This window comes from Sceloporus undulatus, chromosome 3 (assembly GCF_019175285.1).
Source record: "Sceloporus undulatus isolate JIND9_A2432 ecotype Alabama chromosome 3, SceUnd_v1.1, whole genome shotgun sequence".
NCBI classification, from domain to species: Eukaryota; Metazoa; Chordata; class Lepidosauria; order Squamata; family Phrynosomatidae; genus Sceloporus; species Sceloporus undulatus.
In genome coordinates this window covers 70,262,771-70,275,601 of record NC_056524.1, presented here as the reverse complement: position 1 = coordinate 70,275,601, position 12,831 = coordinate 70,262,771, and the positions used below count along the sequence as shown (strand labels likewise).

The 12,831-nt window shown below is 43.0% G+C and overlaps 2 protein-coding genes across 2 annotated transcripts in view; both read left to right on the top strand.

Moving 5' to 3' along the window:
* The window catches only part of HMGN1 (high mobility group nucleosome binding domain 1), a 1,114,480-nt gene that overhangs the window by 424,503 nt on the left and 677,146 nt on the right, over positions 1-12,831 (top strand). The gene's annotated exons all lie outside the window — the stretch shown is intronic.
* The window catches only part of DSCAM (DS cell adhesion molecule), a 494,765-nt gene that overhangs the window by 251,411 nt on the left and 230,523 nt on the right, over positions 1-12,831 (top strand). The gene's annotated exons all lie outside the window — the stretch shown is intronic.

Sequence of the window (12,831 nt, the reverse complement as noted above, 5' to 3'; positions counted from 1 at the left end):
ACTTTTTGCTTGTGCAAGTTTCTTTGCCTCCCACTGTTAGATCCTTGCACTTTTTTTCTTGTTTCCTCTATGTCTGTTTGACTATTTTCTTCAGCCCTTTCGCCTTCCTTAATATTGTCTCCCTTCCCCACGGAACTCAATTTAAAGCCCTCCTGATCAAGTTCTTGAGACTGTTGGTAAAAACATTTCTTCCAACTGGTGTGAGATGCAACTCGTCCGTTGCAAGAAGTCCCTCCTCATGGAACCGCAGCCCATGATCGAAGAATCCAAATTGTTCTTGGCGGCACCATCTGCAAAGCCAGTTGTTCACATCCGCTATTTTCCTCTCCCTTCCTGGACCATGCCCTTCAACTGGCAGAAGAGATGAGATGACAACCTGTATATCCATTCCTTTCAGCTTCCTACCAAGCGCCTCGTAATCCCTTTTGATGTTCTGCAGGCTGTGTCTTGCTGTCATGCCCAGCCTGGAAGATGGCTTGGAGGACTCAGAGGATGAGCTAGAGCCTCTGGGATCTGAACCTTTAACGGAGGAGCCAGAGCCCCAGGGGCTTGAACCTGTAATGGAGGAGCCAGAGGCTGGCCCTAGTTCTGCTGGAGCAGAGTCTATGGCCCCTCCAGAGGTTCAGCAGTCAAGTTTGCCTGGTGCCGAGGCTGTGGACATGGAGGAGGATCTGGGCAGTGTGCCTACCTTCAATGAGCGTCGAGCAGAAAGAGAGGGTCTTCGAAGATCTCGGAGGCTTTATCAGAAACGTCTTCGTAATCAGGCACAGCTGAAGGCCAGCTCCTTGCCTTCTTAAGCACCTGGAGCATGTGTGGTTCTTTGCCAGTGGATATCTGACTCTTTTAGAGGAAAGACTCTGTCTCTGGCTCCTTGGCTTCTTGTCTTGACTACCCGGAAACTTGACCTTGGACTGCTTTATCTACCTGCCTATCTGTTACCCTGAACCTCAGACCGTCTGACAATTCTTCTGGTAAACCCTTTTGGTAAAGCTACTGCAACTCTCCAGGACTGTGTAGCTTACACTGACTTTGCTGTGCTGGGAGGGGGTTGTTTGTTTGAAAACTAGCTGTCTTATCAGCCCTTTGGCTGCTTTCCCGGACACTTGCAGTATCATTGGTTCCCACGTGGACCAAGAGGAAGGGGTATTGGTCAGTAGGCTTGACCAGTCTTGTCAGCCTCTCTGTCACATCACGGATCTTTGCCCCTGGGAGACAACACACCTCTCGAGACATCTTGTCAGGCCTACAAATCACTGCTTCTGTACCCCTCAGCAAGGAGTCCCCCACTACGACCACACGCCTCCTACAAGATTTAGCAGCAGCTGTTCCCTTGGGTGGGACACTCAGGCTTGCCTGCTCTGTCCCTGAAGTCTGTCCATGCTGCTCTTCTTCATCCTCCTTGATAAGGGAAAGAGCTTTGAATCGATTCTCTAGCTGCAAGCTCCCCGAACAATCCCTTCTTGGCCTACTTCTCTGTGTGATATTCCTCCAACTATCTTCCTCCTGTGTATGTGAAGTGACCTCCTCGGCTCTAGCATCTTCCTCTGCATGGTATTCATCCAGGATTGTTAGTTCTGTTCTGTCCAGGAAATCCTCCTGCTCCCTAATATGCTGAAATGTAGCTACTCTGTACTCCAACTGCTGCACTTTCTCCTCCAAGAGGGCTACCAACTTGCACTTGGGGCATGTGAAGTTCTCCACTTCTTTAGGCAAGAAGACAAACATCCCACAAGTGTTGCAGGTGACTGCCGTGGTTCCGTCAGTGTCCATACTGAATAGTCTTAGGAAATTACTGGAACAGGACTGTGGGCTTCCTCCTGAAAAAAAGAATCCTCCAGAAAACACCAACGCTAAGCCCCTGATGCTTCAACAATTTGTGGCAGTGAGCTCGATCAATTCTGCCTTTGCAGTAGATTTCAATGGCTGCCCAGCTACCTCTCTCCTCCTCTTCTCTGTAGCAGGAACTGCTCTGCAGAGGCTCTGGGAGAAGAAATAAAGAGCTAGTCTGCTAGCTCCGCCCCTAGTGACTCACAGGTGTGACTCACTGAAGATGTGACTAGAAGCACACTCTTCAATGGCTGCCCAGCTACCTCTCTCCTCTTCTCTGTAGCAGGAACTGCTCTGCAGAGGCTAATGGCTGCCCAGCTACCTCTCTCCTCTTCCTCTCTGTAACAGGAACTCATGTAGGAGAAAAATGGTGACGATGCTAGGGTCACAGGCTTACATTTTGCAAAAGGATCTTGTAGCACCTTTGAGAATAAGGTCCAAAACACACTGCAGAAATTATCCAATTTGAGACCACTTCACATGCCCTGGCTCAGAGCTAGGGAATCCTGGGAATTGTAGAAGATTATCAAATGAGGAATTATCAGACATTCTTGTCCCATCCTTTTCCCATTCTGAAAGCACGATTGTGACATTTTCATATGGCATCATGCAGATCCTCTCATTGAAGCGGCATTGCCGGGCATTTTGCATTAACAGGAGTCAGTATTAATGCAGTGCCACTTCAATGATGGGATGATAGCACTACAATCTGAAAGCCTTTCATAGGATTGCAGTCAAAGATGGGATAAGGATGGGGGGGGGATCACAATCTTCGTAGTTATTGTGACACCAGAGCTCTCTGAGAAAAAAGGCTAAATGTCTCACGAAACTACAGTTCCAAGGATTCCCTAGCATTGAACCAGGGCAGTTAAAGCAGTCACAAACTGGATTATTTCTGCAGTGTGTTTTGGACCTAACTGAAAGAAAGAAGTAGTTAGTAGAAAGAGCTGAAGAAATAGGCTGAAGTCTACGAAAGCTCATGCTACCAGCAAAGATACTCCAAGATCTTTTTGAATACTGATTTTCCAGGATAACATGGCTATATCTTCGATTTCTACCACCAAGGTTTACACTTTGCTCAAGATGTTGTCAGATAAAATGTTATTGAGGGATACTCCTAACTAAATAAAATAAAACTTTTATTTTTATCCCGCTTTTCTGTGATGAGACAATCAAAGCGGCTCAAAACATATTAAAATATCCACATTTACAACATTATGTTCCAAATTCCCCCTCCCCCTTAAAATAGGATTAAACATGTTACAATTAAAATATTTATTAAAAACACAATAAAAAATATAACAAGGACAGAGCGGTGGGCTAATACATGATGTGAAGGGCAGTCATTCTGTGGCCGGGCACTTTTGTTCAGGAAAGGCCTGCAGGAAGAGATCTGTCTTGACAGCTTTTTAAAAAGCTGTCTAAGCTGGCAATCTCGTCCGGCAGGCCGTTCCATAGATTGGGAGCAATTGCAGAGAAGGCCCTCTGGGAGGTAGCAGTTAGTCTGGTTTTTAAAGGCTGCAATAGATTCCTCCCAGAGGACCTGAGTGTGCAAGGCAGATTATATGGGAGCAGGCGATCCCTCAAATAGGTTGGACCCAAGCCATCTACTCCTCTTATTGACCACTCCCCTTATTGGCCATGTAAGGACAAAGAGCAGTTCCTGCAAGGACTCAATGCTGGGTTGTGGGAGCACATTGTGAGGTCTTCATCGTTTTGGGACACAGTTCTCCAGGAAACATCCCCACTACCACTGCCACTGCACCAAGATGAAATTGCAGTGTCGTGTTCAGACCAAGAGCCATCTTTGTCTGCCTCATCTACCCTGTTGTACTCTGAGACACATATAACAACTTAGACACCTTTTCAAGGATGGTACCTCTAGCAGTATGGAGATTAGGGTTGCCAGACTGAAAACTGGAGAGGCTCTTGTACCTGTAATGGCTGTGCAATCAAGGGAATTTCTTGAAGCTGTCATGTGTCATGTAACCAGATAACAAGCAACGCTTGCTGCCATTCCCTCTGCTACACCAGGCAAAGGGGATGGGCTCCTCTTTCATTTCACCGCTCGGGCCGCGGCACTGGCATGGGCCAGTGGCAGCGCACGCTTGTTTCGCTTGCGCGCACGCGCACAAGGGCCTAGCTGAGAGGAGCTTGTCCCCTTTGGCCAGCCAGCCATTGGCAGAAGAGTGGGAGCGGGGCTGCCAAAAGGCACCGAGGATGAGAAGGAGGAGGAGGAGGTGGAGAGGCGATTCATTTCAGGTCTACCTTGGTTTATTTTTTTAAATTAATTTTTAAAAATATACAATTTATATTATTAAATATATACAGCCCTGCCTTGCTTTTTTATTTTATTTCATTAATTTTTATTATTAATTAATTTATATTATTAAATATATACAGCCCTGCCTTGCTTTTCATGATACCAGGTCTGTCTTGTTTTAACAATGATAGTGGTGATGATGATGATGATGATGATGATGATGATGATGATGATGATATTGGTATCAGCCGGCTTCTGAGGCATACACTCACTGTTTCCTAAGTCGAGACAGTGTGACTTTCCAACGTGTGTTCTTTGTGCATTTTTGTGCTTTTAATTTTAACAAGGCTGCCTTGTTTTGAGAATGATAGTGGTGATGATGATGATGATGATGATGATACTCTCTGATGCATGGCCAATGTTACAAACTCATGAACAGTGAAGAAAAATCAAAGTATCTTGACCAAGTACACACTTCTGAGAAGTGCAGTTGGTGAAAGAAACATGAAACCGAGGGCCAATCCACTTCTTATTAAACCACCTTGACATGTTAAATATGCATATCCATGTTAACCCATGTTAAGTGTTAAACCCAAAGGATTTGGTTATGGAATAAGCCTCTGAAGTATGCAAGAGGTCATGTTAAGTAAACCATGTTCAATGCCCAAATGTGCTGTTGTGCATGTTTTGGAATGGGGGAAGGGGTGTTTGGCCAGAAGTACATTTCTGCCATCTGCCTAGGAATAATACCAAAATGTCCTCCATTTTGATCATGCCTAAGAAACATGCACTTATATTAACATTTTTAAAAAATCATCAAATTTTTCTGCATGTCCTCCATTTTAAAAAACTGTGTCCTACATTTGAAAATGTTGTCCTACATTTGTCCCGGTTTGGAGGTCCTGACTTATGGCAACCCTACTTGTGCATGGCATAAGAATGGAGTGGGAAGATTATCAACAGTGCTTCTGGAGCAAATTCAGGCTGCTACTGGTCTCATACACATACAAACACACCATTCTTGTACTGTAATGCCATGAAGAGAGAAGTGCTCCTGAAAAGGGGGGGGGGAGCTGTTCATTTGTCTTCCTGTGACCTCCCCAAAGGGTTGGTAGCATTTAATATCTCCTCTCCCATTTGTGGAGTTAGTGAAGAGGGCAGCATCATGTTGAGATTGCTGCTTCTAAGACTTTGATCACACTGGCTGAGAAAAAGGTGGAGGAACTGCTCAGACCTGCCCCCACGCTTGGGCCTGAAAGAGTCTGGCTCTGTCCCAGTGGTGCAAAACCAGCCCTCCAACAGGGAAGCATGTGGTCTAGGTTTTCAATTACCCTCATCTGACCTTGGATAAGAGGTGACAGTTGTCAAGCTACCCACCTAAAATTGCATTTGAGTTCAGGTTGAGTCCTATTGCAGCAAATTAGTGTTAAGTAATATTGTGAGTGTTCCTCAGTTAACACCCCACCACAGCTTAATATAACCTCACTATTAGAAATATCAACATGGGAACATTAACACTATAAATGCTATTCTGGCATATAATGAATCTCCATGTAACTTTGAAGCAGGGGTAGTATGGTAGATTTACGTATGCTTGGGAACAAAAGCACAGTTTTTTGATCAGACTAATGGTTTGGAAGTGGCATCAGAAAGAGTGCTGGTAATCACATTTGACGGCTTGAATTGATGGCTGATGGCTTGTAAAGGGCAATGCACTGGAGGAACCAGGGAGCTTTTAATAATGCTTGGCAAATAATCAGGCTGCACAGTCAATTGCCACATAGGTACCAATATGCTCCCTTCTCTTTTTTCCTAAAAAGGCAAAGGTGCATGCTACTAAACACACACAAAGAGACAGACAGACAGAGACAAAAACACACACATACACAAACACACACACATGTGGGGGGGAAGACTGCATCATGCTGCATTTAATACTAAGATGAATTTTCAACTGATCAAAAAGAACATTGTTTTTCCTCCCGATACCCTTTTAATTCCTCTATCAATATTATGTCCTTCTGAATAGTGTGATGTCTTTCCTGAACTGTGTATGATTTCCAGTAATAACATTCACTCTGTATTTGCCTTTGAATAATAATCAGTAAAAATCACTAGAGGTTGGGGTCACAACTAGTAGACGTGTGCTTACATAGTAAAAAGTTGTTGCTGTTGTTTAATAGGACTTGTTGGACAAATCGTTTATACAATCAAATAGGTTTCTAGGTTATGAAGTAGTCACAGGACTCAGTGCTAGTCTATAGAGTTGAGAGCTGCTGTACGTTGCAGTCCTTCTATGTAAATTATGTCCAGAATATATGTATGAATGAGTAAGGGTATGTGTGTGCATGTGTGTGGGAGAGGGAGATTTCACCTTGCTTTATTCTTGTTTGTTGAGCTGGCATCTAAGGCCCAAATTCTGGGAGCTGTGGTCTATAAAGTAGCCTTTCCAATCCCTGTCTCTGTGGTTTAAAAGAACAATGACATGTATTGCTCTGCCCCTGATTTTCTCTGCCTATAGTCTAACAGTTGTGTATTTCTTCTATCCTTTTGATAGCTGTTATGTTTTTTCAACCATAAAATACTATACAACTCCTATAATTTTTTTTTCATTTTTAAATTACCCACTTAAACACAAAGTCCAAATGTACACTTGTGCTCCTAATATTTATTGTGATTTTTAGATTTCCAGCCTTTTTCACCTCCTAGTTCATCAGTTTCTATCAGGTCATTCATTTAAGCTTCACAAATACCCACAAAATGGCCAGTTGTTTTGTATTATCAATGTTTAATTCACAGACTTTTAGATCATACTGGGTATTTTCTTGCAGAGTCTCTCTTTTCATTATACTGAACTTTACTTCCCCAATTGTCTTTGTGTTAACAGTTTTGCCCATCGTTAAAGCTCAATTCATGTATAATATATTACATACATATTTTATCACACATAGGGACTTTGCATTATTTATCACATGCACAGAAACATTAAGGATGCAGACATGCATACAGAGAATGCTTCCTTACATAAATGCCCTTCTTGGACATGTAAAATGTTGGCATTGTTAACATCACTCTTTTTGTCTGTGTGTGTGTGTGTTTTGTTTGTTTAAGATGCATCTGTCACTGAATTTTAATCACATTCCCAAAGATGGAAGTTAGGACATCCATCCATCCATCCATCCATCCATCCATCCATCCCTTTATTTATATCCCACCTTTCCCCAAGGCTGGGGTTTGAAGTGGCTTACAAAAAGGCAGAGAATACAATAAAACACATACATGGGGCATTCACATTTTTTTTGTCCCAATGAGATGTGGATTGCTGCTCTGATGTTTATCAGGTTTATTGTTTTTATTTTGTTTTGGGTTTGCAAATCTCTTCAAGTCATTTTAGTCCCTGTGTTATTCACATATGCCGTCGTTTGGGGATAAAATGGAGCCACCTCCCTATCTTTGAATGATACAGAGCAATTAGAATCAATTCGAAAGCTTATTCATACTGCCGACGATGCAGATTGATATGGCTGTTTCAAGAAAAGTCGGGGGGGGGGGGAGAACCCAGTGTTCAATATCCTGGGTTAAGTGTGGAGTTTTTTTGGCAACCTCCCTCCTATGCATTTAGTACATTTAGGATGTGTGTGAACAACAAGAATTTAACCCAAATTCATCCTGTGCATCGACAGGGGAAATGTAGCCCTGTTGGTGCTCTTGGACCTCTCAGTGGCCTTCGATACCATAGACCATGATATCCTTTTGGAATGCCTGAGAGAGTTGGGAATTGGAGGCACTGCTTTGCAGTGGTTTCAGTCCTATCTCTCGGGAAGGTTCCAGATGATGTCGCTTGGCGACAGTTATTCGGCCAAGAGGGAGCTCAAATCAGGCATCCCTCAAGGCGCGATACTGTTACCAATGCTATTTAACATTTACATGAAGCCACTGGGTGAGATCATCCGAAGACATGGGGCGGGTGTTATCAGTACGCTGATGACACCCAAATTTACTTCTCTATGTCTCAGACTGTTACAGCAACCAAGGAGGGCATCTCTCCGCTGAATGACTGCCTGAGGTCAGTAATGGATTGGATGAGGGAAAATAGATTTAAGCTGAATCCAAATAAAACGGAGGTACTCATGACAGGAAACCCCAATCCAGGCATGGAGATAAGTTTGCCAGTTCTAGATGGGGTCACACTGTCCCTGAAGGACTGCGTCCGCAGCTTGGGGGTGCTCCTGGATTCGTCACTTCATCTGTCCTCTCAGATTGACGTGAGCTGATATGCCAGTTCTGTCCCTACCTGGAGCAGCGGGACCTAGAAACAGTTGTACATGCTCTAGTAACCTCTCGTCTTGACTTCTGCAATGTGCTCTACATGGGGCAACCCCTGTGCCACGTCTGGAAGCTTCAACTGATACAAAACATGGCATCCAGACTGGTTGCCAGAAAATCCAGGTTCGACCAAATTACACCTATTTTAAAGTCACTTCATTGGCTGCCTATTAGCTTTCGGGCTCAGTACAAGATGTTGGTTACCACCTACAAAGCCCTACATGGCCTCGGTCCAGTCTACTTGAAGGAACGCCTCCTCTCATATAGTCCTCCTCATACACTCTGGACCTCTGGGAAAACCTCCTACAAATAAGAAAGACCAGATTGGCGGTGACCTCCCGGAGATCTTCTTGGCCACCGCCCCAAAAATTTGGAATGACCTGCTGGAAGAAATTCACAAACTATCCTCGCTGGAGGCTTTCAAAAAGGCGACAAAAACCATCTCTTCCGGCAGGCCTACCCAGACTAAAAATTGCCCAGAACCAATTGAACCTTTTCCACACCTCTTTCATCGCAGATTGTGCAATAATTGTGATGTGTTGTTATACATTTTAACTGTGTCCTACTATGTGATTTTAAATTTGGGTGGGAGGGTTAGACAGAGTTTTGTGGGTTTTAATGTTTGATTTTTATGTACTATATAATGTTGTTACCTGCCTTGATCCCCAAAACGGAAGAGGCGGAATATAAATGAATATTTCATTCATTCATTCATCCTAGATTATTTTCATAGTGTGAATGGGACCATAGTTAAAGCATACAAAATTCAGATTAAAACATGTGAACAAGGGAGGTAGATCTGCAAAGTGCTTTTGCACACTTTCATGTATGTTCTTATAACAGCAGCACAGAACACACAGTCTACACATGCCTTCCCTCCCAAAAGCTTTTATGTGGCACCACACAGCCTTGACTGCTAAATTCACCACCAGAGTAGCTGCTGCTCTTGTTGCTGTTGAATTTACTGCCAGTTTCTCCACTGCTACTACTGCCCCTGCCAACGTGGATTTGTTATTGGTCTTGCCAATCACCACCACACCATCATCATGGCCATCACTACCACCATGGCCACAGCTACTTATCCAGCATTGTCCAGTGCCATTCCCTAGCAATGAGCATTACTACTTCCCCTGCTGGGGGGGGGGCATTCTCAAAGAATCTCAGATAGAGCCTGTCCTGTGAGTGCTGGAGGCCAGAGGGTCATATAGGAAGTATTTTGGAAGCTGGTGATATATTACTTAATTGATTGCTTATTGTTTTAAACCATATTAAAGGGAAAAAATTCTAAAGTTTTTGTGGGTTTTTTGGGCTATGTGGTTGTGTTCTAAAAGAGTTTATTCATGTCGTTTCACCAGCATCTGTGGTTGGTATCTTCAGATATATTTATCAGAAATAAATTCTAAGATGTAGGTAATAATTAAATTGTAAAATTAATAATTAATTGGATTAAATTAAATGTAAAACTAAAGCATCCCTATGTTGTGCATGTGGGTGTATGTGTGTGCATGTACATAAAAATATGTGGCAAAGGCTGTGCACCATATAGCCATTTTCAGGTCCTCCAAAATTTCACAAATGAAAGCTGGGATATGTGTGGCCAAGTAACAGCAGTGTGGCCAAATATGGCAAAAATTATTAACAAGGAAGAACAAACTAGGAGAGGCTGTAGCAGTCTGCCTTTGGCTGAGCTTACTGGGAAGGACAAGCTCCTGTCCCTTCCTGTCTTTCACCCCAGCTGAGTTGAGGAAGTTACTTTGCAATAAGTGAAGTAAGCTGAGAACAATGGGGGAAAATGGGATGTGGACAGAGGAACTAGGTGTTAGGAAAATCGTTGTGATGGGTGATGTCTCTTGACCTTGAGGCCCCAACTGGATCAGATGCAGTCTCGTCTGGAACTCAGGATCAAAGCAAACTCCAGCACAGGAAAGCTTTCTGGAACAATGCCTAGTGAAACAGCTGCTTAATTAATGAAACAGACTTCAGCAGACTTCACTCAATGAGGGTTTATTTGTCTTAGTTACTATTTACAAAACTAACAGCTACAGGTACTGTATATCACATCCTCCTCTTTCAGAGTCCATGCTCAACAACAACTTCTTGAACAGTCCTTTGTTCTCTCCAGGAACACGTTTCCCATGATGTAGTCCAGCCTCTTCCCACATAGGGAACCAATCACAGTACAAACAACAAACATATCATGTTTACATTTTGTCTCAGCCATTTGTCGTTGAACATTTTGTTTTCAAGCCCAGACTCCTGGCCTTCAACAGGAACCATTTTTACTTTATTTTAGCAAACCATTGTCACATCTGGACATTTTAAATACAAATAGAAATATACAATAACACTAGGACATGTTAAAAACAACTGTACAAGTGGGATGACAGAGGATTATTTGAGGCTATTCCTGTGGAATCAGGATAGTTGGAGGAAATGAGAAGAAGACTTTAGCAGGGAATATTTCAGCTGCTCAGACTCTGGTCTCCAGTGATGTTCTGTTTATAACAATTAATCCAAAGAAAACAAAGTTCACTTAGCTCAGTTTGCTAAAGTAATATTTTGCATGCCTGTCTATGGAGAAATAAAGGGATCCCTAGAACATCACTGGAGACCAGAGTCTGAGCAGCTGAAGTATTCCCTGCTAAAGTCTTCTTCTCATTTCTTTTTCAGAGCAAAGGTATGAAGTGAACTATCATAGGGGAGGGTGCCTTGTTTCCTTTCATTCTACTGCTTTGTCATCATCATGAATGCTGATGGCTCTGCCCTTTGGTTTTGTTTAATTTAAAGAAAGCATCTTTAAATGATGAAGTTACCATTTATTTATTTATATATTCTATGATTGGTTTGCTTTTGGGCAAGGATTGTTCAGAAAAGCCCTGAGGCTGAGACAATATGACTTACCCAGGGTCACCTCTGGATTTACGTGGCTGAACTGGGATTAGCACAATAATAATAATAATAATAATAATAATAATAATAATAATAATAACAACAACAACAACAATAATAATATTTATGCTCAGCTCTTCAGCCAAAAGGCTATCAGAGCAGCTTACAAATTGCTAGACATTTCCCTGCCCTCAGGCTTCCAATCTAAAGGGACAAGAGACAAAAAGAGAAGCGAATGGCAGTGGGAAGGGGAAAAGTTAAGCAGATCTTCATTCTCCCACATTCTCTTTTGTGAAGGTCACATTCTCTCAGCCTCAGAGGCAGGGCATGACCAACTCTCTCTCTCTGCACCTCTCCCATGGTGATGCTAAGGTCATGCAATAATAATAATAATAATTGGCAAGGAGATTGCACATTCTCTCAGCCTCAGAGGCAGGGCATGACCAATTCTCTCTCTCTGCACCTCTCCAAGGTCATGTAATAATAATAATAATAATAATAATAATAATAATAATAATAATAATAATAGGCAAGGACAGTGCACATTCTCTCAGCCTCAGAGGCAGGGCATGACCAACTCTCTCTCTCTGCACCTCTCCCATGGTGATGCTAAGGTCATGCAATAAATAATAATAATAATAATAATAATAATAATAATAATAATAATAATAGGCAAGGAGAGTGCAGAATATCCATGAATGAGAGAGTGTAACTTACCCAATGTCACCCTGTGGATTTACATGGCTGACCTGGGATCAGGACTCTAGCCTCCCAGTTCACCATAGAAATTCACTGGCCTTGGGCAATTGACATGCTCTCGGCTTCAACTCCAACTCCTAGGTATTCCTTCATGGTAGAAAAGGGGGGGGGTTGGATGCCCATGGAATCCCTTCGAATGCTAGGTTTTATCCATCATGGCAGAATTCCTGCCATCGCACCCACTCTGCCTCTTCTTCTCTTTTGTGAGGGTCACATTCTCTCAGCCTCAGAGGCAGGGCATGACCAACTCTCTCTCTCTGCACCTCTCCCATGGTGATGCTAAGGTCATGCAATAATAATAATAATAATAATAATAATAATAATAATAATTGGCAAGGAGAGTGAAGAATATCCATGAATGAGAGAGTGTGACTTACTCAATGTCACCCTGTGGATTTACATGGCTGAGCTGGGATTAGAACTCTAGCCTCCCAGTTCACCATAGAAATTCACTGGCTGACCTTGGGCAAGTCACTTGCTCTCAGCTTCAACTCCAACTCCTAGGTATTCCTTCATGGTAGGTTTTATTCATGGCAGAATTCCTGCCATTGCAATCCACTCCGCTCCTGCTTGAGGACTCCTGCTTGGCAGATGAGCATTGCCACTTGGCACCCCACCCCTCCCCTTCTCATCTGTGAGGGTCACACTGTCTCAGCTTCAGGGGCATCCCATGGCAAAACCCCTCTTTATGCAAAGAAAACCCTCGGTTTGTCCCATCTTCCAGTGCCATCCTGATGTTTAACAGGATCCTCTAGGATCCCATGTAT